Source organism: Mustela lutreola, chromosome 6 (genome assembly GCF_030435805.1).
Source record: "Mustela lutreola isolate mMusLut2 chromosome 6, mMusLut2.pri, whole genome shotgun sequence".
Lineage (NCBI taxonomy): Eukaryota > Metazoa > Chordata > Mammalia > Carnivora > Mustelidae > Mustela > Mustela lutreola.
The window spans coordinates 44,743,713-44,765,661 of record NC_081295.1 but is presented as its reverse complement, the minus strand read 5'-3'; positions in this window follow the sequence as shown (position 1 = coordinate 44,765,661).

The following is a 21,949-nucleotide window of genomic DNA, read 5'->3' as shown; positions in this document are numbered from 1 at the left end:
GAATCATCTGAGTATTTGTTCACTCACATGCCTGGTCCCTGAGCTGAAAGAACTTAGCTATAACTCAGCTCAAAATCTAACTTTGAAGTTAGAACTGCTGATGGGAGGACATGCATGTGTGTGGTTTCCCCACATACTTGACTTCCCTGCAGCATGGTAGCCTCGTAAGAGAATGTCATATTCATCTTCTTCTACTGGAAGTCTCAATCTTATAAAACTATCCGTTTTCTCCATATTGACTTATGGATTCAATGCAATCCCAATCAAAATTACAATAAGGTGTGTGTGTGTGTGTGTGTGTGTGTGTGTAACTCAATAAGCTGATTCTAAAACTTAACATTGATGTGCAATAAGTCAAGATACTCTTAGGAAAGAAAAGGAAGGGAAAAGAATTGCTCTAGTGAATATCAGTGAATAACTGACAGTGAATAACTCATAAAGTTATAGTAAACATGATAGCGTACAATTATCCCAGGGAAAAACAAGCAGGTAACAAACACAAATGAGAGACCAGGAAGCAAACCATGAGGACATTTGATTTCCGGAGGAAAACTATAACACTGCGGTTCGGGTGGGGAAAGATCTTACTTTTTAATAAATGATGCTGGAAAAACAGCTCCTATATAGAAAATTTGAAAATAGGACCCTGTCACTCACACCATACCAAAAGCTACTTCCAAAAGAATTAAAAACCTATCTAAGAAATGCAAGCCATAAAGGTTCAAGAAGATTATATATATAATAATTTAGAATATAATTTTAGATAAAAAAGATTTTAGAAAGAGATGTTTTTATAACTTTGTGGTATGATAGAACTTCTTAAGATACAAAAAGCACCAACTTTATGAAGAGAAAATTCATAAATTTGATAACATTATAATCAAGAAAGTAGTTCATCATAAGATATTCTAAGTGAAGTTGAAGTCACGGAGTAGAAAAAATATTATCAACTTCTAATAACTGCAAACTTGTATCCAGAATATATAAAGAACCTCTACAAATCATTACTGGAGGGATAGTTCAACCAAAAGAAAAATGAGCAGAGGACTTGAAAAGGGATTTCCAAAAGAGAAAACTGAGATGTCCAAAAACATCTGAAATTACTTTCTCCTCATCAAGTAATTAAGAAATACAAATTAAAAATGCAATGAGATATTATTTCACACTCACTAGACTAGCAAAAATTAAGAACTCTGACCATACTAAGAATTGGCAAAACTATGTAGCAATGAAGATTCTAAGAAAACAGCTGGTAGAGGGTAAATTGTTACAAGTCCTTTGAAAAAAATTGGGATTACATAGAAAAGCTCAACATATACGTATACTACATAAGCCAGCAATTCTCATAGGTATTGCCATGAGACACACAAGAAGATATCTAGAGCATCACTGGCTGTCAGAACCCCAAAATAAAAAAGGAACCCACAAATGCCTATCAGTAGTAGAGTAAATAAACTACAGTATATTCATAAGAGAGAATAAACTGTGGCTATATGCTTTAATATGAATGATACCAATGTAATTCTGAGTGAAAAAAAAAAAGACTCACAAAAGAATGTTTACAATATACAGTAAAATTCCATTTATTTAAAATGCAGAAACAAAGCAAAAATACAGTACATTATTTAGGTATATCCATATGTGTTGTAACTACAAAGAAAAATAATGGATTGATTCACTTAAAATTGAAGCTAGAATTGCCATTGATGAAAGGGAAGAAGATCATAGAGGCACCCAGAAGATTTGAAATGGACTGACAAGATTGTATTTCTTGAACTAAGTGGTGGATAAGTGAGTATTCATGTTATTAGTCTTCAGAATCATGTGTATCTTATGCAAACTCTTTTATATATGACATATTTCATAATAAAAAACTTATATACTACTACTCCTATATATACTATACTAAATATTAAGCTATTATCTGATCTATGGCCACACAGAACAGACATTGAACAGTTCAGAAGCCACTCCTGCAGTTTCATAGTTAGAAAGGTATTTCAAAGTGTAGCCTAAGAGATAGACTTCAGGCAACGACTTCAACAAAGTGGAGAGAAATTTCCAGATTACAGATATTTCCGCAAAAAGATTGTTTCATGTGTATATATGGTTTTTTAAAAGCTGAAGCTGTCTACAAAACTCCTATCATTCCTGAACCTGTGCAGAGCACAGGGACAAAGCCCAGAGACGGTCAAAGATCTGGGGAGGGGTGAGAGCGGTGTGGTGAAGGAGAGGGGGGTCCTCTTATATCCCAGCCCTAGAGCGATCTGCCCTATGTGAGCAAATTAGAAACAGCAGTTGTATGTATTGTAGAAATACAGCTAGTGATGACACTTTAAAAGTATGCACTCGGAACAACTGCAGCCGTGACAGTGAGAATTGCCACGATTCGGATATTCGTATCATTACGAGGATGGATGGTTCAAATGGGAGGCAGAGCATCCTGGGACACTGAGGATCAGAAATGATGCAAAACAAGATGATGAAAGGAGAGAGTGGTCTGAACAAAACCCAGGCATATAGCACTCCCTTAACCACACCTGACAAAGGGTTGTGCTGATGGCCTGGGGACGGGGAATTGGAAACAATACCAGATACACCTCGGTATTGGTTTGTTAAGTAAATGTTCTCATAAGTGAGTCTTTGACTATTTTGCAAGCTGCAAACTTTGCTGGGCAGTAAGCATTCAATCATTTTCAAACCCCTTTGTGAGATTCATAAATTTCCAAGGAAAGAAACCCCTCCAGCGATTTCTACAGAGGTACTTAAACAGGGTGGATTCATCTAAGGGCTATAATTAGAATTCTGGATGACAACAAAGGATACAAAGAATACGCAGCAACCTTCCTTACAGAGAACTGCTTGCTTGACCCAAACTCCTTCCTACCTGGGCAGACTTGCACATAACAGAGTTACACTTAAGAATTATTTTTAATAGTCTCTTTCCCTAGGTAACTAATTACCTTTCTTTTGCTGCTCTTTCTGCTTCTCTACTAATGACCACTAAAATCTGACAGATTCAAACTTTTGAAAGTCATCCAACTATTTAACTCAGCCCTAGATTTTTTCAGAGAAACAGAAACTTCCAGATGTAGATCATTTATTTAAGTTCCATATCATTCCTCTAAACTGACATGCAGCCAACTCAGAATTATCCCCAATAACAGAGACCAGGTATAGCAGGCACAACTTAATTCCACTGATAACCAAGAAAGTTTATTTGCCTTCTCCTTTATCAAACTTTTGTCAGAGTTACTAGCCAGTTTCTGAAAGGACTGGTTCAAATTTCATCTTCTTTTATTCATCTTATTGTCCTTCTACTGAGAAGGCTAACGAGTTGCCAGAGGCAGGCAATAGAAGGGAGGGGTGCCTGGGTGGCTCAGTCAGTTAAGCATCTGACTTGATCTTATCTCATGTCTTGATCTCAATGTTGTGAGTTCAAGCCCTATTTTGGGCTCCATGCTCGGAATGGAAAAGAAGGAGGTCCAAAGGGAAGAAGAAAATCATATAATTCCTTAACTGGATGAACACCTCTGAGTGAAAGTTGAACATGTTTTCTCCTTGGTGGGTGAGATTAATTTAGAAACCGAGTGTTTTTTACTCTGAATATTATGCCTGAGGTGACCTGACGTCCCACCACGGCCACTCCTGCCAATACTATGTCTATTTGGGGGCACCTGGGTGGCTAAGTTGCTGAAGCATCTGACTCTTGATTTTGGCTCAGGTCATGATCTCAGGGTTATGAGATTGAGCCCTGCATCAGGCTCTGCACTCAATGGAGAATCTGCTTGAGAGTCTCTCTCCCCCTCTCCTTCTGCATGTGCTCTCTCTCAATCAAATAAGTAAATAAATCTTTAAGAAAAATACTATGTCATTCCTTTGTTTTATCCTTGTTCCCTTCTTTTTCTTTTCTTTTCTTTTTTCTGTTCACCACTAGCTAGACTTCTTTTTTCTAGGTCTTCCTTTTCCTGAATCCTTCATTATAGCAGAAAGCATGTAAATTCCACAGGAGTAAGTGTAGACCCCCAAAGATTAGTCGAGGTCCCCCAGGAATGGGGAGCATCTCCTAGCCGTATCCTTTACCACCCACCCTGAGGAGATTCTTCCCCCTTCCCTCTAGTGCCAGAGAAAAGGACTAATGTCTGCTCTGCACCAGACATATGCCAGACATTAGTGGCTATCCTACATCCATCTCCTACTCAGTCTTGCCTTCAGCTAAATGCAGGATTGGTTTATTATGTCTATTTTACAACAGCTTCAAAGGGATTAAGTATTATTCTGCTACTAAGTTGCAAGGGAAAGATAGAGATCCAAGCTCTTACCGTTTTTACCACAAAAATGCTACCAGGCACAAGATAGAGTTTCTTTTGCTATATTCTAACTTTTAATCTATAATTTCATCAATGATTATGTTTCCTACATTGATTCTCATATTTACAGAGAAAATTTACAAATTTGAGGACATTAAAATCTTAATTATATAATTAAATAGAAGGAAATTAAATTATAGCTGAAGATTTTAATGGATACTGGAATCAACCTGGTTTCATTGAAATTACCTGAAGGAAATTTCAGAGAAATGTAATGATTTTGTGTGTTCACTTCTTGTTAAGGAGGGCAGCTCATTGCATTATCTATTTCCTCCTAAATTCTATTGGACTGACAGTGAAGGATTTTTCTTAAGTCAAAAACCCACAGGACCAAGGGAATAGGGGAGAAAAGAAAAGCAACAAAATTTTGGATGCTAGAAAGAAAACAAATGAATGCAACAGACTTAGCACACCCAAAAAAGTTAACTGCTAAATCAGCAGCAGGGGGAGCCAAGAAGAAACCATATTTATGCCACAGAACCTCCAAGAGGATGAAGAATTGGCAGGATCCAGGACTTCTGGAAATGGGTGAAGGTAGAGCTAACAAAAGGAGTACTGATTGACAGTCCTCAAGAGATTTCTAAATAGCTACTCTGAAACAAAGAGCCAGGTGACTGCTATTCCTTCCCATGGAAGAAAACAAATGTTTATCCTCCAGCAAAGGAAAACAGAGGCTCTCTGAGCTGAAAGACACCAGTCCCATGTAATGTTGGTAGACACTGAAATCAGGTGGTTATACAGAAGTATTATTAAAAGCCTCCACACTCCAGCTTTCTCTCCACATTTGCCTTCCAGAAATCTGGAGTATGCCTCCAATAAGATATTATAATGGCCTTTCCTAAGAAATCTGAACACCTTAAAGGGGGAAAAAAGGTCCAAAACTATTGACATTGGAGCTGCCCCAGTGAAACAACCCAGATAGATCTCCCTTATGTCAGCCCACAGTTGACTTCAGCAACAGGTTGCAGGGGCTCCAATTAGCTCTGTAGCACTATACCTTAAACATGAGCAAAGATATGATTTGCCAAACTTTAAGAAATGCTCTTAATGTGAAAAATGGGAGGGCCAAATAAATCAACATTTAAAAATCAAGTGGAGGTAAAAACAATGCAAGGAAATTCCATAAAACACATTTATCATATTCTTAGAAAGATAAGATATGGCATCCACTAAACAAGAATAGTATAATGTTAAAAATCAAAGAATATAAGAAAGCTCAAAAGAATTAGAAGATAGTCTATGTAAAAGAAAAAAAACCCAAAAAACAAAAGTCTAGGGAAGGGTTGAAAAACAAAGTTGACAACAAACTTTGTTTGCCCAAAGGACAAAGAGAAAAGAATGGGGTCAGAAAGATAAGAAATTAGAAATAATCCCACACCTGAATAATAACAGTTTCAGAGAAAATAAGAACCATTCCAGAGAAGGCAAAGAAAATGAAAAAAGCGGGGCAGCTGGGTGGCTCAGGGGGTTAAGCCTCTGCCTTTGGCTCAGGTCATGATCTCAGGGTCCTGGGATCAAGCCCCGCATCAGGCTCTCTGCTCAGTGGGGAGTCTGCTTCCCCCTCTCTCTGTGCCTGCCTCTCTGCCTACCTGTGATCTCTCTCTCTCTCTCTCTGTCAAATGAATAAATAAAATCTTAAAAAAAGAAAATGAAAAAGGCAAATCAAGGAAATAGTTTAACATAATAGTACAGACCCAATGAGCAATGTGAAAGATTCTCTGTGTGCTTATAACAAGGATGAAATCAGACCCATGCCACAGGGCACAGTGTGACAGTCCTGGGATGTATCCCTCAGACCTCCCTTCAGGAAGGAAGGGCTTACTCCTCTTGCTGTGGGGAGTGCTTTCAGCTGGGGAGTGCCTCAGCAGAAGAAAATTGCCTTCTCTAAGGCCCTGTCTCCTTCCAGAGTGGCCCACATCCAGTCAACACAGGGACATAAAGGACCACCTTCCTTATCCCCCCAGGAAACTCTAAAGGGCCATCCCATTTGTAAAGCCACTACAGACCCACAGCCATGGTTTCTCTGAGATCACATTACAACTCAACTTCTCCCTCATCCTTTCAGACTTCCCTTCCTCCCCTCCGTAGATGTCGATCTCAAGAGCACTCCCAAATAAAGCCTCCTCCATACTCATCTCCATCTCAGAGTCTGCTTCCTGGAAATCTAGCCTGTAATACACATCACTGTGAATTTTCAAAATAACAGATTTTTTTTTTTTTTCAAAGAAGAAAAAGAATAAATCCTAAAAGCTCTCTAACTGGGATTAAAGAGGAGGAGTAGTTCTCATACCAAGAGTCAAGTATACAAATGGCTTTGGATTCTCAATAAATGCTGAAAACTAGTAGACATTGGAGAAAAATTTTAAATTAAGAGAGAGAAGGAAAAAAAAAGCACCCCACTTCAAACCTGAAATGTTATACCCAGCCAAAACTTTAATGAAGTGTGATGATAGAATAAAGACATACCTGGTCTCATAAACTTTACCACTCATGGACTTTTTCTCATGAAAAATTGGAGCATGTGCATAAGTAAAATGAAGGAATAAGCCAAAAAAAAAAAAAAAAAAAAAGGAGGAAAGTGTAGAATCCAGGAAATGGGGGTTTCAACCTGGGAGAGCAGCAAAGAGAATCCCCCAGGATGACGGGATGATGGTGAAGGAGATCCCCAGATGACAGCTGGCTGGAAAGAAACTTAAAGATCAGACAAACTCAACAGGCAGGTCAGAAGAAGGCTGAGACTGGTTTGGTCAGATAAAGCAGACAGACTTTCAGGTATGTTTGAATCTACCTAGAGGACATTTACACTGCTGAAGGAGTTAGGGGATCGATTAGTGGTACGCATATGGAAAACTAACACATGAAGGGGGAAAAAAGGCCACATACAAGTTCCAAGGAAACCAAAGATGAGGAAGAAAGGAAAAGTAATAATAAAACTTTGCACAGTTTTCAATTGTGTTGATGTAATAAAAACGTAAATAAAAATGTTTCCTGACGGGGCACCTGGCTGGCTCGGTGAAGTATGCCACTCTTTACTTCAGAGTTGTGAGTTCAAGGCCCACACTGGGTGTAGAAATTATTTGAACATAAAATCTTTTTTAAAAAAATAGTTACTGACAGACCTAATTTAACCAAAACCAGAGCTAACTATACTGGGAGGAGAGCAAGTGTGTGTGTGTGTGTGTGTGCACGTGAATGTGTTATGAAGTGGAGGGAAGGGTATGTGAAAAGAGATCAAACCCCTCATTTTTCATAGTGAGGATGTAATAGAAATGTCTAAAACTAGAAAATCACCTGGGAACACTACAGCTTGTTATACAGAAATACAAAAACACAGACAAAAAATCATTTACAAGTTGAGTGTGACTGCACTCTGGGGCAGGAAATGATATGCAGGAGAGGTGGTAATACCCATGAATACAAGTAAAACCCAAATTCAAAAAAAAAAGAAGAATTCTTTGGTTTTGATTTTATTTGTTAGCTTTAGTCTACTAAGAAACCTCACTGTGTCACCCCAGGTTTGATTTGAGTGCCTTTGATTTTGGGGTTTATATTAGTAGCAGTGTGGGTGCTACTTAGTCCTTCTGGGGATTTTTATTGGCTCAAGAAAAATGGCAGAAAGAAATCATCTCCTAACTAGTTTGAAGGATCAAGTGCTTCTTTTACGACTCTGTGTAGACTCCTTCCCCAGATCTCATTGGGCCAATCAGTCTTCAGAGTGTACATTTTGAAGCACAAGATGGTATTTTTGTATACCTACACTGCACCTAAGTTATGGTAATTTTTAATCAAGGATGAAAAGCTGACCGCATCTGGTTTTGGAATTAGTGCCACAGAAGGAACATCGCTCCTGAAAGGCAACCTGAATCTTATGTTCACCTCTGAGTGCAACTGGAAATGCAGGCTGAGTCTAGGTGAAATCCCATGGGCTCATCCGGGTGGCTTTGGGGGTGACAATGGACACTGATGCAGAAGGGGCATGCCAAAATGAAACTCACACCTCCTCCCCAACACTACACAATGGGGTCACTGTACCTTCCCCACCCTCAGTAGAGAGAAGGCCGTGAATTGGCCCCTGAGGTGAACGAATCTGGTAGTATTCCTGAGATAGGAGAGATCTTGGCCTCAGCTTGTTGAAGAAAGTGAGGCACTGGAGGGTCTTCACCAAATGCCCCATGGCTTAGCACTAGGGCCAAGCATGGTGTCTGGCACACAGAAGATGCTTGATAAAAAACATGCTGGGTGATGGGATGGCAGGTGCAAGCTCTAAGAGCTAGGCCACCTTTTGGAGAAAGAAGCTGGTAGATTAGCCAAAGCTGGTTTCTTAAAATCTGCAACCGTTTAAGAAGAAAACTCTTCCCCAGGATCATAAGCAGCAACTCAAGCCTTTTCTTTTTCTCTTCTAAAGCTAGAATGGCCTTAGAAAAAAAGGGCTCCTCAAAGTGTAGGAAGTCATCATAAGCTACACCAACCAGCTTGTGGAAGGGCAGCAAGTAGGACTGAAAGCTCCCTGGCGAGGGGCGAGCTTAGCTGGATCTAAAGATGACAGCAGAGTCCCCTCATGGAGAACAAGTGTGCTCTTGGTTGCCGTGGGTATTTGATTGAGTATCAAGGAGCAATGGCCATTGTCTGGAGAGCACAGGTACTGACTGTGCTCCAGGTACTGTCCAAAGAGCTATAGTTGTGTTTCTGTATTTCATCATCATAATAACAAAGATGTACTACATAACCCCAGGGGCTGCCTTTCACACTCTGAAATGCCAGGGCTCCTCAAAGCACAATGTCCTGGAGGCTTATTGTAGAAGATTCGGGGATGGGTGTTTGGTCCCAGAAAGGTCATCACACTTGACCAAGAAGTAGAGTTTGTAGCAACCACTGACCCCTGAGGACTGTAGTGTGGGTGGTGTCCTCTGGAGTTGTTGCCCATGAAGGAGATCACTTTATTGGCCTCATTTTATGGTGAAGAAACTAAGGCCCAAACAGAATACGTAGCTCGCCCGAGATGACCCAGCTTGTGAAGTGGGGGGCATGTATCCCAATTCAGGCAGTCCCCATCCTATTAGGCTTGTGTTTTAAAAACCACACGTTCCTTCTTTAAAAGGGTGGGGGAGGGGGTATTGAGGAAGAAGAAAAGTAACAGGAATCAAGTTAATAGAATGGACAGATGAGGAAGGAAAAGGAAAGAGAACAGAGGGAAAAGCATTTGCCTCAGGTACCAACCACAGATGTGGTTCCATAGATCGTGCTGGAGAATTACGATCAGATCATTTTCCTCATGAGAGATCACTTTCTCTCTTGTGAGTGCTGTTCTGCCCCAGAATAAGACCTTGGCGGAGGGGAAATTTGTCAGGAAGCACCTTCTCATGTAGTGAAAGTGGGGTTTGGTTTCTCCTATTTTTAAGGGACAGCATCACTGTCAGAGACCCCATCTCTCAGCCCACTGTAGGGGATGGGCCTCTGGACTCCACCTCAACTTCAGGGTCTGCTGCTCTAACAGAAGGCTCTCACACATCTGCAGGGCAGGAAATGCGATCCCATCCGGTCTCATCCCCAACCACCCCCCCACTCCACCCCAAAGAGGAAAGTGGGAACTGGAACTCCATCAACCTGAAAGAGATAGTTTGTTGGCAGAGGGGCTGGACCTTAGTGGGAGGAAGCAACTGAAAGCTCCCCCAAACGCACCACCTGTTGTCAGACACACCTCATTCTATAGGGAGGTCATTGCCAGGCTTATGAAATGGCTTTGCCCATGCTCTTTGCTTGGCAAAGAACAGAAACATGTGGCAGAAACATGACTGGCCTTGTAAAGTAAGAAATGGAGCTCATTTCCTCACATGTTTGAATAAATGTGCATATTCTGAACAATACCTATTAATATATAGCTGTGTCCATGGTAGGCGGAAAAGCTCAGAGTTCCTTGCTCCCTCACTGCCTTCTGCCACCCTGTGGCACAAGATGGGATGGGGCCACGCTGGAACAAAAGGACAAGGGAAGTGGCAACGCGACAAGCCAACTGCAAAGCACTCATTCCCAATTGGGAAACAGCCAGTGGTGTGTTACTTGTGCTCACGAACATTTCTCGGTTCCAGACACGTGACTGTCCTGGAACAAAATCAGTGTCTTCCACATTGCACAGGTGAGAACATGACCTTTGGTTTGGCCCTTGTCCCTAAGATCGCTCTCTTCTCACCGTGAACGACGAATGTTCTGCTTGCAAAAAACCCAGTTTACTTCAAATCGAGAAAAGCATCATATAATTAACCAACCAAGAAGTTTACTGAGTGACTGGAATGTGCAACATGCTCACATTAATGCCAGAGACACACTCCAGCTGTAAGGGCCTATTTAGCCAGAGCAATGCCATCCGGTTAAATAATGACTTTGTTTTTTATCCAGTAAAACTTAAACTGTCCCTGCCCACCCCCCTTCCCCCAGAGGACTTACTTAAAACAAATCCTAGAAACTAGTCCCAGGTAACAAAGCCCAAATATAAGGGTAGGTCAAGCTAGGTGGAGTGGAGGCATTCAATCGGGGGGGGGGGGGGGGTACTGTCTCCTTGCTACCAAGGAGTATAGGTCCCGCCCTTTGGGTGCCTTTTGGGCACCCATTCTGACCAAGGTGATAGGCCAGTTCAAATACTATAGGGTAAATTCTAATTCAATTGGTCACTTATGTGTGACCTAGCAGGACTGTGCAGCTTTCTCTGTGTTAAAATCTTATTGGCCACCTGTGCGTGGCCAGGCCCAACCACATGGCCTTTGCCCTTAAAAGCTAGTCTGTAAGGCAGAGGGTCCTCGCCTCTTTGCAAGAGATGTCGCTGGCTGGTCAGTTTGATTCTTGATGCTTGGCGCGAAATAAAGCTTTGCTTGACCTTCGCTTTGTATCAGTCTTGCTCCTTTGACCATGGACCCATTATTGGGGGACCCAACACAGCCTCCACAGAGCTCGCAGTCTAAGTAAGAGGACAGGCCCCCAGATACACTGAATAATAAAAACCAAACAACAACAGTAGCTAACTCATACTGAGAGTATGTTCCAGGCCCTAAGCGTTCCATAAATTACTCTCAATTAAACTCATTTAATTCCTACAACAGTCTTGGAAATACAATTTATCCCTGAAATGCAATTATTGTTTCCATTTTACAGAAGAGGAAACCAAACCATGGAGAGTTAAGTGACTTGCTCAAAGACATACAACTAAGAAATGTCAGAGCTGGGATCAAACCCAGGTAGGCCGGCTCCAGACTTTGGTCTACAGTTTATATAGCCCCTCTGCAGCCTCTTCAGAGGTTGGAATGAGTATTTTGGGTAAAAAAAAAAAAAAAAAAAAAAAAAAAAAAGTTATGATAAAATAGTCAATTGTAGTTTAAATGTCTTTTTGTTACCATTTTATTGTCAAAGATGGGAGAGAAGATTCCACAAGGCCAAAATTCAAGCCCAGCAGATATATACAGGAATCCTTAATTATCTACAGTCCATTCATTCTTTAAGAAACCTTCCATCCTTCAGGCTTGCTTGAACAATTGGAGGTTGGCCTCCACGACTTGCCTTCTCAGGAGGTCCTGGAGACTCCTTCTCTGTGATCAAGGTGTGATGGCTTTCAGTTGTCACCAAGAGTCACCACTAATTCATTCACTCCCCACTCAATAACCAAGGATTGGAAATCAGATGACAAATAGGACTTCTTGCCAAGTCTCTGCACATGGACAACAAGTAGCCCAGAAAGGAAGAGCAGAGCAAGCTACATAATTTGCAGGGCCCAGGATAGAGTAAAATGTGGGGTCTCCTGCTCTAAAAGCTGTTAACATTACTTAAGATTTTAATTTACTAATATCAATTTTACTGTTAATCCTCATATTGTAGAATGTCAGTTTTAAATGCAAATATAAGAGCATTTAATTCCAAGCAGAATTGCTTGTATTTTTATTTGCTACAAATACAAATTGTATTTGTATTTGTAGCACACATATGCACATATGCACATATATGTAATTCTTTCCAGATTAGTGGAAACCCTGCACAAAACTAATTCAACTCGTTTCATTTCACTTCTTTACACATACACACTCTACCTAAACTCTCTCCCTACAAACTACTGATGAGTATGGAAGATGAAAAGAAAAGGAACTATGGGTTGCTCTTTCTCCTTCCTCTTATATCCCCATTTGCAGCACAATACAGGAAAATAACAGTGGTTAAAAAGGATATGATAGAGTTCCTCGGATTTGAGTCCCGCTAAACTCCCATGCGTCATGGGTTAGTCTATCAGCATTAGGTGCTTACAGGACATCGCAAGTACTATGAGAGAACTGGGGTGGAAACATTGATGGCGTGGCAGACATGCCATATTGTGCTAATCTCCTCTGTCGACAGGGAGGCTTCACAGACTATTGGACTTCACTTAAAAAGCACAAGTTCAAGATAAAATCATTGAGACTTTCAAGTCTGTGGCAACATAGTATTATAACCCAAGCATGGGCTCTTCTGAGCACGGGACCCTGTGTAACCACAGAGGTCTCATACCCAGGAAGCAGCCTTGAGCAAGGGTTAGATAACTTCAGTTTTGGCAGCTAGAAAGGGGATCAGACTGGATGTGAGAAAGTTTTCAGCTCTGGGCACAGACAGAAATAATTCTACTGAAGGTGCAGTTGCCCAGGTCAGAAGGAGGGTACCAGTGGGTGTGTGTGTAAGAAAGACCTAAAATGATATGGACTTCAGGTTACTATGATTTGCTTTGTCAAAAACACATTTTGCTTGCCTTTATATCTGTATAAATTCCTTTCTGATTATATATATGTGCATACAGTGGCCCAGGTGGGACTCCGTGTCTGCTGAGTGAAGAAACATTTCCGAGGTTTCATCAGTGACAGCTGAACTCATTTCAATGAGATAACACAGGCTTTCATGCCATGGGCTCGTCTAAAATCACAAGTACCCAGGAATTGAGAAGGAGTTTTCATTGGACCTACTTCTTGGGCTTTCTCAAATGTATCCGTTTCCAACTGCCTCCCAAGTCCTTGGCCAGTTATTCACTAAAGAGTCCCAGCTGACCACCTCATCTCTGAATATCAGCAGTTATCCCAAGCTCTCTTAAAATAAGAGTCTGGTGGTATTATTTGGTATGGTATTATGGAAGGCACATATTGCATGGAGCACTGAGTGTGGTGCATAAACAATGAATTCTGGAACATTGAAAGGAAATAAAAATTAATAAATAAAATTTTTTAAAAAATAAGGACAGGCTTGGGCATGGTCTTTGCTGCACTTCCCTAGGGGTTGGGGAGAGGGAGTCTTAAGCCCAAGGCCAAGTCAATCAGATGCATGGAGGTTTTGGCTCCTCCCATCACACTTGGCCCCAGATTCAGCACTGTGCTGTGGGGCAATGTATGCCCTGGGTTTGACTTCCCAGCAGATACCCAGAGGGGCTAATACAACCCAGAAAGGTGAAGGAGCTAATTCCTTATGGTCCAAATTTTGACCAAATACAGGCAAAAGACAGGAAGGACCAGCCAATAAATTCTTTTCCTGAACTGAAAGAACTGTTCCAAGGTAAATATTTCCAAGAAGTCTATTCAGAAATGAATTCACAAGACAAGCCACCGCGGTGTGCTTCCTTGTGACCAGCTTTGCTAATATACCTTGTATTTGCTTCCCCTTCTTCCCTGCTTCATTTTGCTTTACCCTTCACCTGCAGTAAAGCATTACCTAAGCTTTGCCTGGTCTCTATAGGAAACCAAGATCAAAACACTAATCAACAGCAAAATCCACCACTTAACTATCACCTGGTATCGGAGTCCCCTAGCTAAATGTTCGGTGTAGAAGATGGGTATTGGGGAATTCAAAACGAAGCAACTAACTGAACCCTTTAACTTTATATCTTTTGAGTCATCTCCTTTACAGTGTTATGGATGACCTACTATGAGCCAATTACTAGAGATATAGGGAACAAGAGAATTGTAATTCTTGTGAAAGCTCACAAGAATTCCGTCTAGTGGGAAAGATGAGGGAAGGAAGGAAGGGAAGAAGAAAGTTAGAGACCTAACAAAGGAAGTTTTGTGATACATGTCATGAAGACATACCTGGTGCCTAGACGGAGGCACTCAAAGGCATGGGTGTAGACTGTCCAGTGGTAAGTGGTCGGAGGAGGCTGTCTGAAGAGGCGATCTTTAAGCTGAGACTGAAAGGGCAAGAGGAAACCTGGGAGCAAAGATCTGAGGATGGGGAGCATTTCAGAATGCTCAGAAGAGTATATTATTGCCAAGTCTCAGAGGCAGAAACAAAGTTAAAAGTGCCAAGAAACTAAAAGAAGACCCACAAGGCTGACAGAGAGCAAGAGGGCCGCAAAGGCACTAGACAGCTCTGGGAAGTTGGTTCAGCAGAAACCCAGATTGGCCAGGTTCACAGGGATAAGGGGTTTGGAATTTTATCTCATTTCCTTGTTTTTGAAAATACCATCAAACATCAGGATTTACATTATATTTTAACCCCAAACTATCTTCAAGGATAGCAGGCATCAAGAGAAAAAAAAAAGAAAACTCTGAACAGTCAGAAATTAGAATTTAGAAACAGAAGTCATCATTCTATTTCTTTTGTGACATTTTGAAAATGTAAGATATTCATCAACACTGAAAGTGAAAGCCTTTCCCGACCACACTCCATGATCCTGTGCCCTCATGGTCCAAACATTTCCGTCTCCCTGCAACAGAAATCCTTCCTTTCTATAATGGCCATGCCTCTTCACCATCAATGGTCACTAAAGGAACTGAGTGTGACTCAACTAAAGCAGGCCTTCTCAAAGCCTTCAAACAACCACACAGTCTGAGCTCTAATCCCTTGGATTAGAGACTCTAAATCCAGCCCTTTGATTTGGACCCTGCCTCCACGCTTACTTGAGAATGCAGGATGAGAGGAACCATTTAGAAATGTCAATCCCCCGCTGAAACATAAAACTGACAGCCTCCTCATCTGTCTGGTCCTTTCAGTTAGCATTACTTCTCTAGCAATGCCACTTGGAAAACTCAGGGACTATCCTTTTGTACAGTGCAGCACCCCCTCCTGCAGTAAACCTCCCCTAGATTAATTGGCACTACCACAGCCCTTCACAGCTGTATACAAGATGTTGAGTGCAGTGGAGAGAGGGGTGATTATGGTTGCCTGCACACTGTCATTGCTTAGTAAGAACAGACTCCCCTCCTTCAGAAATGGCATGATAATGAAATGTAATAGCAGAGCCTCTTGGCAATCAATGCCATGGTGGAAATAAGTGCATATCTCAGTGACAATAACAAAGATGAAATGTGAAACAACAAAGCCCTTTCTCTCTTGGCCAGAACTCTTGAGAGCAGCTCATTACTCTAACCTTTCCACCTTCACTGGATGCACAATTAGAAACATGCATTTCCATGGCATTAAATCCACTTGCTTGCTCACTCTGCCCTCATTAGAACATTCAATGGGGCCCAATTAGCTGGACGGCCATAAACAGATGTTTGTGACTTGGGAAAACAGAGAGAGAAACTTTGTAAAGCCTAAAGATTATGGAGAAAATCCGACACCCCCCATCTTATTAATTACCTGAAATCTAGAGTTTTACTTTTGACATGAACCTACAATCTTTGTTTTGATAGGAAAGCCTTATGACCAGATACATGGAGCTCTACTGTAACAATATTTCATGTGGGTCATAGAATATTTTTAAAAATTTAGCCAACATTTTAAAAATTGACTTTGCAGATGGTCTGCATCCCTTGAAAAGATGTCAGAAGTTTTAGCCACAGTGAGCCAGGCCATTTTCCCACTTGGCCACCAGTGGCTGAAGGTGACGGGTGTCTGCCCAGCAATATGTCCTCCACATCACCACCATCCCCACCACCCTGCTCACCTCCTGGACCTGGCCCACTTCACTTGTTCGTGTTGCCCACTTTGTATCCATGAGAACAGAATCACAGCTCTACAGCTTTCTATCTTGGGCAACTTAACTTCTCTGGCCCTCAGTTTTGTTTTGTTTTCTTTCTGCTAATATAAAAAGGGGTTACATGGGCAAAATGAGTGAAGGGGAGTGGAAGGTGCTAACTTCCAGTTATGGAATGAGTATGTCATGGAGATCAAGGGTACAGCATGGGACATACAGTCAATGACATTGTAACTATTGTATGGCAAAAGATGGTAGTTACACTTGTGGGGAACATAACATCACATACAGTGAAGTTGAATCATTATGTTGTACACCTGAAACTAATAGAACATTGTGTATCAAATATACTTCAATAAAAGTAAGGAAGTGAAGGAAAGAATGAATGAATAATAAAATGAGGTTATGATGGTCATCTATGAGGTAGCTGTGAGAATTAAATGACTAAAAACATATACACTGTTAAGAATTGCACCTGACATGTAACTACTGTGTCAACTAAGCCATTCCTTCATTATCACTGTCATCGTCAGCACCAGCATCATCACTACTTGTTCTGGGGAACATAACCCAATCTGGTTTCTTCATTCCTCCAGTGGAGAAGTCAATGCCATGTAGTTATCACCAACAGCACCATCTATCACAAAGATGGTCTGAGGGAAATTTTTATCCCAAACACCACACCAATCATTTGTATTATAATTCTACTGTGAGGTGAACACTTGACTAGACACAGGGCAATAAATACAAAAGTCATCCTCACAACATATGAGGCAAGCACCGGGAATGTATGAATATGCCTAGCATATATGAAAGAAGCAAACAAGCACATCACTGAATGAGGAACAGCAGCAGAGCAACGGCCTCAGGGCTGCTGCGGAGATAAAGGTAACTTGTTTTGGAGGCTCTCTCAGGCTCAGACTTTAATGTATTTCTGCCCAGTTCTTAAGTAAGGAAACTACTATGACAGCAGGACTTGAGCTTTGCTCTGGCAGAGGTCATTCACCTTCCTGGGCCTGCCTGCCTCCCCCTGATGCCTTCCAGGTAGTTTCCACAGGCCCCAGGAAGAAGGGATGATGAAGAAGCACCTCACTAAAATGTGGCTAAGTGTAAAAGTGCTTTCTTAGGTCTCAGATAATTCAGATGATTGGTTCATACCACACTAATTAAGGTTTCAGGTTTGATACCGCTCTCCCTCTGAGGGGCATTTGCAAGTGGATGGGTGTTTTTTGGTCATCACGGTGATGGGGGTGTGTTCTCCACAGTCAGTGGTCAGGAGCTGAAGATGTGAAATGTCCTATAAATGCTCAGGAAAGTCAGGAATGACTAAGGTCCGCACCAAAATCCCAAGGGTGACACCACTGGAAAACACCAAGTGACTCATTATTATTCCTGTTCAAACAGCACATGAGCAAAATCATCCTGGAACCATACAAATGCCTGCTGATAAACCATGGTTAGATAATACTTGACCCCAGCCACAAATACCATCGTCAGAAAGTAGCTCAGCTAAGTTTTCAGTTGAAGAGTGACATCTATTCAAGATGACCTTCTGCAACTTCATTTGAATCAGCACACATGCTTTGCACAATTTCTCTTTTTGACTCCAATTCCCCCTTTACATGGAGATATGACCAAAACCTTAATAAGTATTAACTCCTATTCTGGGTGCTGAGATAGATGTTAGTAAACCAGATAGACGAGACTGAAGTTCTTATCAATCTCCTGTTCTATAAAGGGAAGGCAAACAGTAACATAGTAAATTATGAAAAATAGAACTTCGGGTAAAGAGGAGGGCCACGAGTGTAATGAATCTTTCTAGCTGTGATAAGGTTCTATGGAACAGTCAGAAACAACCTCCCTGAGAAGGCATCACTGAAGCTGATTTCTGGGTGACAAGAAGGAACTCACCGTGTGAAGATGCGTGATGGGAAGAGCATCCCAGGCAGAGGTAATAGCAAGACCAAAGGTCTTTTGGGTGAGATGAAACAGACATGTTTCAGGAAGAAAAAGAATCCAATGCCGCTGAGCAAGGGGGAAGAGAGTACAAGATAGAGTTGAAAGGTAAGTTGAAACCGTCCAAATAGATCATTATATACCATAGAGAGATGTCTGCATTTTAGTCAAAGTGCAGTGGGAAGCCACGTGAGAAACATTTGCAACGTGAGCCACTGGACTGTAGGGCATGAAAGTTGAAGCTGGGATACCAGTTCAAAAGCTTTTGAACAACATTTTAGATGAAATGACTCCTAAAATCCATTTCATCTTCAAAATTCTGTCATTGGTCCATTGGTATCATTAAGAGGGGATGACTATGAGACAGAGCCTAGAAAATGAAGAGTCTTGGTATGACACGACCACCAAAAATCCATTCACTGGCAGGATCTTTTTTCCACCAAAGATAACAATTGTCCGGAGAGACCACAGGGTCCTGACCCTGCAGTCTTCTGTCCTTGTCCTCTGCAATCTTGTCAGAGCCCTGTCACGAGGAACCCCCAGTGGTACCAGTATACACTTGTAACACTTTAAAACCAGAAGGCCTCTACATTTCATGTTTTAACCACGAACATTTCTAATTGCTTACATTAGACATGAAATGTAGAGGATATTGATTTTTTTCCATTGTGATTGTTACGTGATTTGGTTTTTTTCAAAGCTTTTCCTTAATGGTAACTTTGAACAAGACAAACATTTTCTGAAATGCACTGTCCCCCTCCCCCAATAGCAGATGATCCACATTCACGAAGAAATAGCATCTGGCAACCATTACTGCCCTGGGTTCGCAGCTGCTCCTAGAGGAGTTAAAAGGACTGTGAGGGAGGACATGGAAATCAATTTTTAACTCTTATTTTAATTATTGGTTCCTTTGGTTTAATACTCGGTTACTTTTCATAAACATCTTGCATTAGGTAGGCAGCAGATCTTTCCCTGATTAAAGGGCCCAACTTCTTAATTTATGCTTTCACCTAAATGACCGGCTTTCATGCCAAACAGAACTTGGCTTCCTTGGGGTACCTGCCTAAGCTTTGGAACTTTCTTCCATGTGGCTATTTGGTTATTCTGGAGGGAGACATTCAAACCCTTCTACCGGGGTCCCATGAGCTCCCGTCACATAAGAAAGCAAGCTTCCCTGGGACAAAATGCCTCCTGTAGAGGGCAAAATGATCATTGGTGCTTGCTACATAGTTTTGTTATTGGGGGGAAACTCTAAAGAAATTCTTTTATGCTGACATTTGCTTTAGGATGCCAGGGTGATTCCGGCAGTTAAGCATCTGCCTTTGGCTCAGGTCATGATCCCTGTGTCCTGGGATCAAGCCCCACATTGGGCTCTCTGCCCATCAGAAAGCCCCCTTCTCCCTTTGCTGCTCCCCTTGCTTGTGCCCTCTTGTTCTCTCTGCCAAATAAATAAATAAAAATTTTTTAGAAAGGAAGAAAGAAAAGAAAAGTGATAAGACAAAGACTAAATTTTAACTTCTGCCCTCATTCAAAAATATATGTTGAGAGTTTATATAAAGCTCCACAATAAGAGAGAGCTGAATCCTGGAACAAAATAAAAACAGGAAAGGAAACATCTAGAGCACTTTCGGCAGCAGCCCCTGTCCTTGCGTCCATCATAACACTCCTGTTCCCAGCTTTCCCAACTGCGCTTAGAGGTAATGGTGACTTTATGACCCAGTATGGCCAAAGGGACATGAAGGAAAATGATTCGTGATGTTTTTACTTTCCTAATAAAAAGTAACAGATGCTCTTAGCATCACTGCCTTTCCAGTCCTGCCCTCCTGCTTCATGCTTGGAACCCCAGGATGGATGTAGCTTCAACTGCCTTGTGACTGTGAGGGAAAAACCCTAATAATGTGAACCAGCTGAACGAGGATCAGCAATTGCCTTCCACTGCCCTCGTTGTATGGGAAAATAAAGTCCTATTTGATGTGAGCTGTTTTAGTTATGTTTTTGTATCTGGCATACTGTGGTTCCACATCATCAGTCATGGATCCCAGAAAGATTCAGAACCACTTTCTTCTCAGGATCTAACCTGACATCTCCACAAACCAACATTTACTGTTTCTTGGTACAAGGCACGGATATTATCTGTGACAAGTCTTGGTGAGACATTGCATTGGTCAGGGTCCAGTCAGGAAACTAGAACCCATGAAAGGGAGTTTACAGGAAGGATTAACATCAGGATGTAGTTCCAAGGACATTGGAACTGCTGAAAAGCCTAGCACATATAGTGAGATGACCTGGTCATCAACTGCTGAAAAGCCTAGCACATATAGTGAGATGACCTGGTCAGTGCCCAAGCAGGACGCCACCACCAGCCCCTGGGCTGGCAAGACCCAGGAAAGGGAGCCGGGGCTGCTCAACAGAAGCAACAGCACAAAGGAAGCTTCCCGTGGAAGCTGAGACCAGGAGGGGGCTATGTATCAACAAGGAGCTGGAACCATGGACAGAACACAAGCAGGGCTCAGAGGTCATCTATAAGGAAGAGTGAGAATAGCCACCCTGACTTCACTCTTCTTCCTACATCTCAGTCACTCTCCAGTGCCTTCCATCGGCTGAACCGCCCTTAAGCCAGTTGATAAGGGAGTCTTAGAAAGGTAGTTTTCAGGAGACAGCGCCCCAGAGGACAGAGCAGAGAAGGAAGAGCTGAGCATGAATCTGAAATCAAATGGCTAATGACCAATACCACCTGTTGTGGATACTGACAGTGAATTATGCATCATAATTCCTGAATGACTTCTTTACCCCAAGACTTTTTTGGCCTCCACACACTCTCTAGTGAACTTACAATCATCATAAAATACTCATCACATGGGATGCCAGGAGTGGGGGTTTCCCTGAGAGAAAAACCTGCACTTTTAATATTTTTAAGTGCAAAAGCACAAGGAATTTGCATTCTAAACAACTGCAGGATTGAATTGTGGAACAAAGCAAAAAAAAACAACAAATGACCTAGGAGTATAATTGCCGTCATAATGCCTGCTTTGATTATACTGAAATCATGAGGAAAGAATTCCCCCTCAGCCCGATTCCATGATTATGCTCTTCTCTGAACACAAGAAAGACCCGACCCCCATGCTTTCTACCTCAGTGGAGAAGGAAAAGAGGCAAAAGGAAGGGCAGGGATTTCAATGTCCCTGTCTGCAGACCAATTAGCATTACAATTTGTAGAGCTGAAAAAAAGGGTCACATAGAGTCAGACTATATTGATAAGTGTCTTGAAATCCATGAAGCACTATAGAATACCAATAGGTAGATAGATAGATAGATGCATAGTTGCATAGATACATAGATATAGGTACAGATAGAGATGTATTCTATCCTTCCATTTAATTTTGTGACTTCCATTTAACATCGCTGAAAAATGGGCATTCCACGTTGGTATGAATCTTTGCTGTTACAGAACACTCAGGGCTTTATACAACTGCACATGCTGCAACCACGTGGCTCTGATCGCTAGAAAGCCAAGAGTCTTCCTCCCATTTACCTCTACCCTTAGCTGCTACCCTGGTCCTCTTCCTCCATTTATCCCTCATTGAGGTAGGTGAAATGTGCTACTCTGCGCCCCTCAGGCTCCAAGCTAAAGAAGCTCATCCCCCTCAAACAGAGCCACTCTTCAATCAAAGAGCCTCTCAGACCTTCTTCTTAACAATGCCCTTCTTAAAATCCA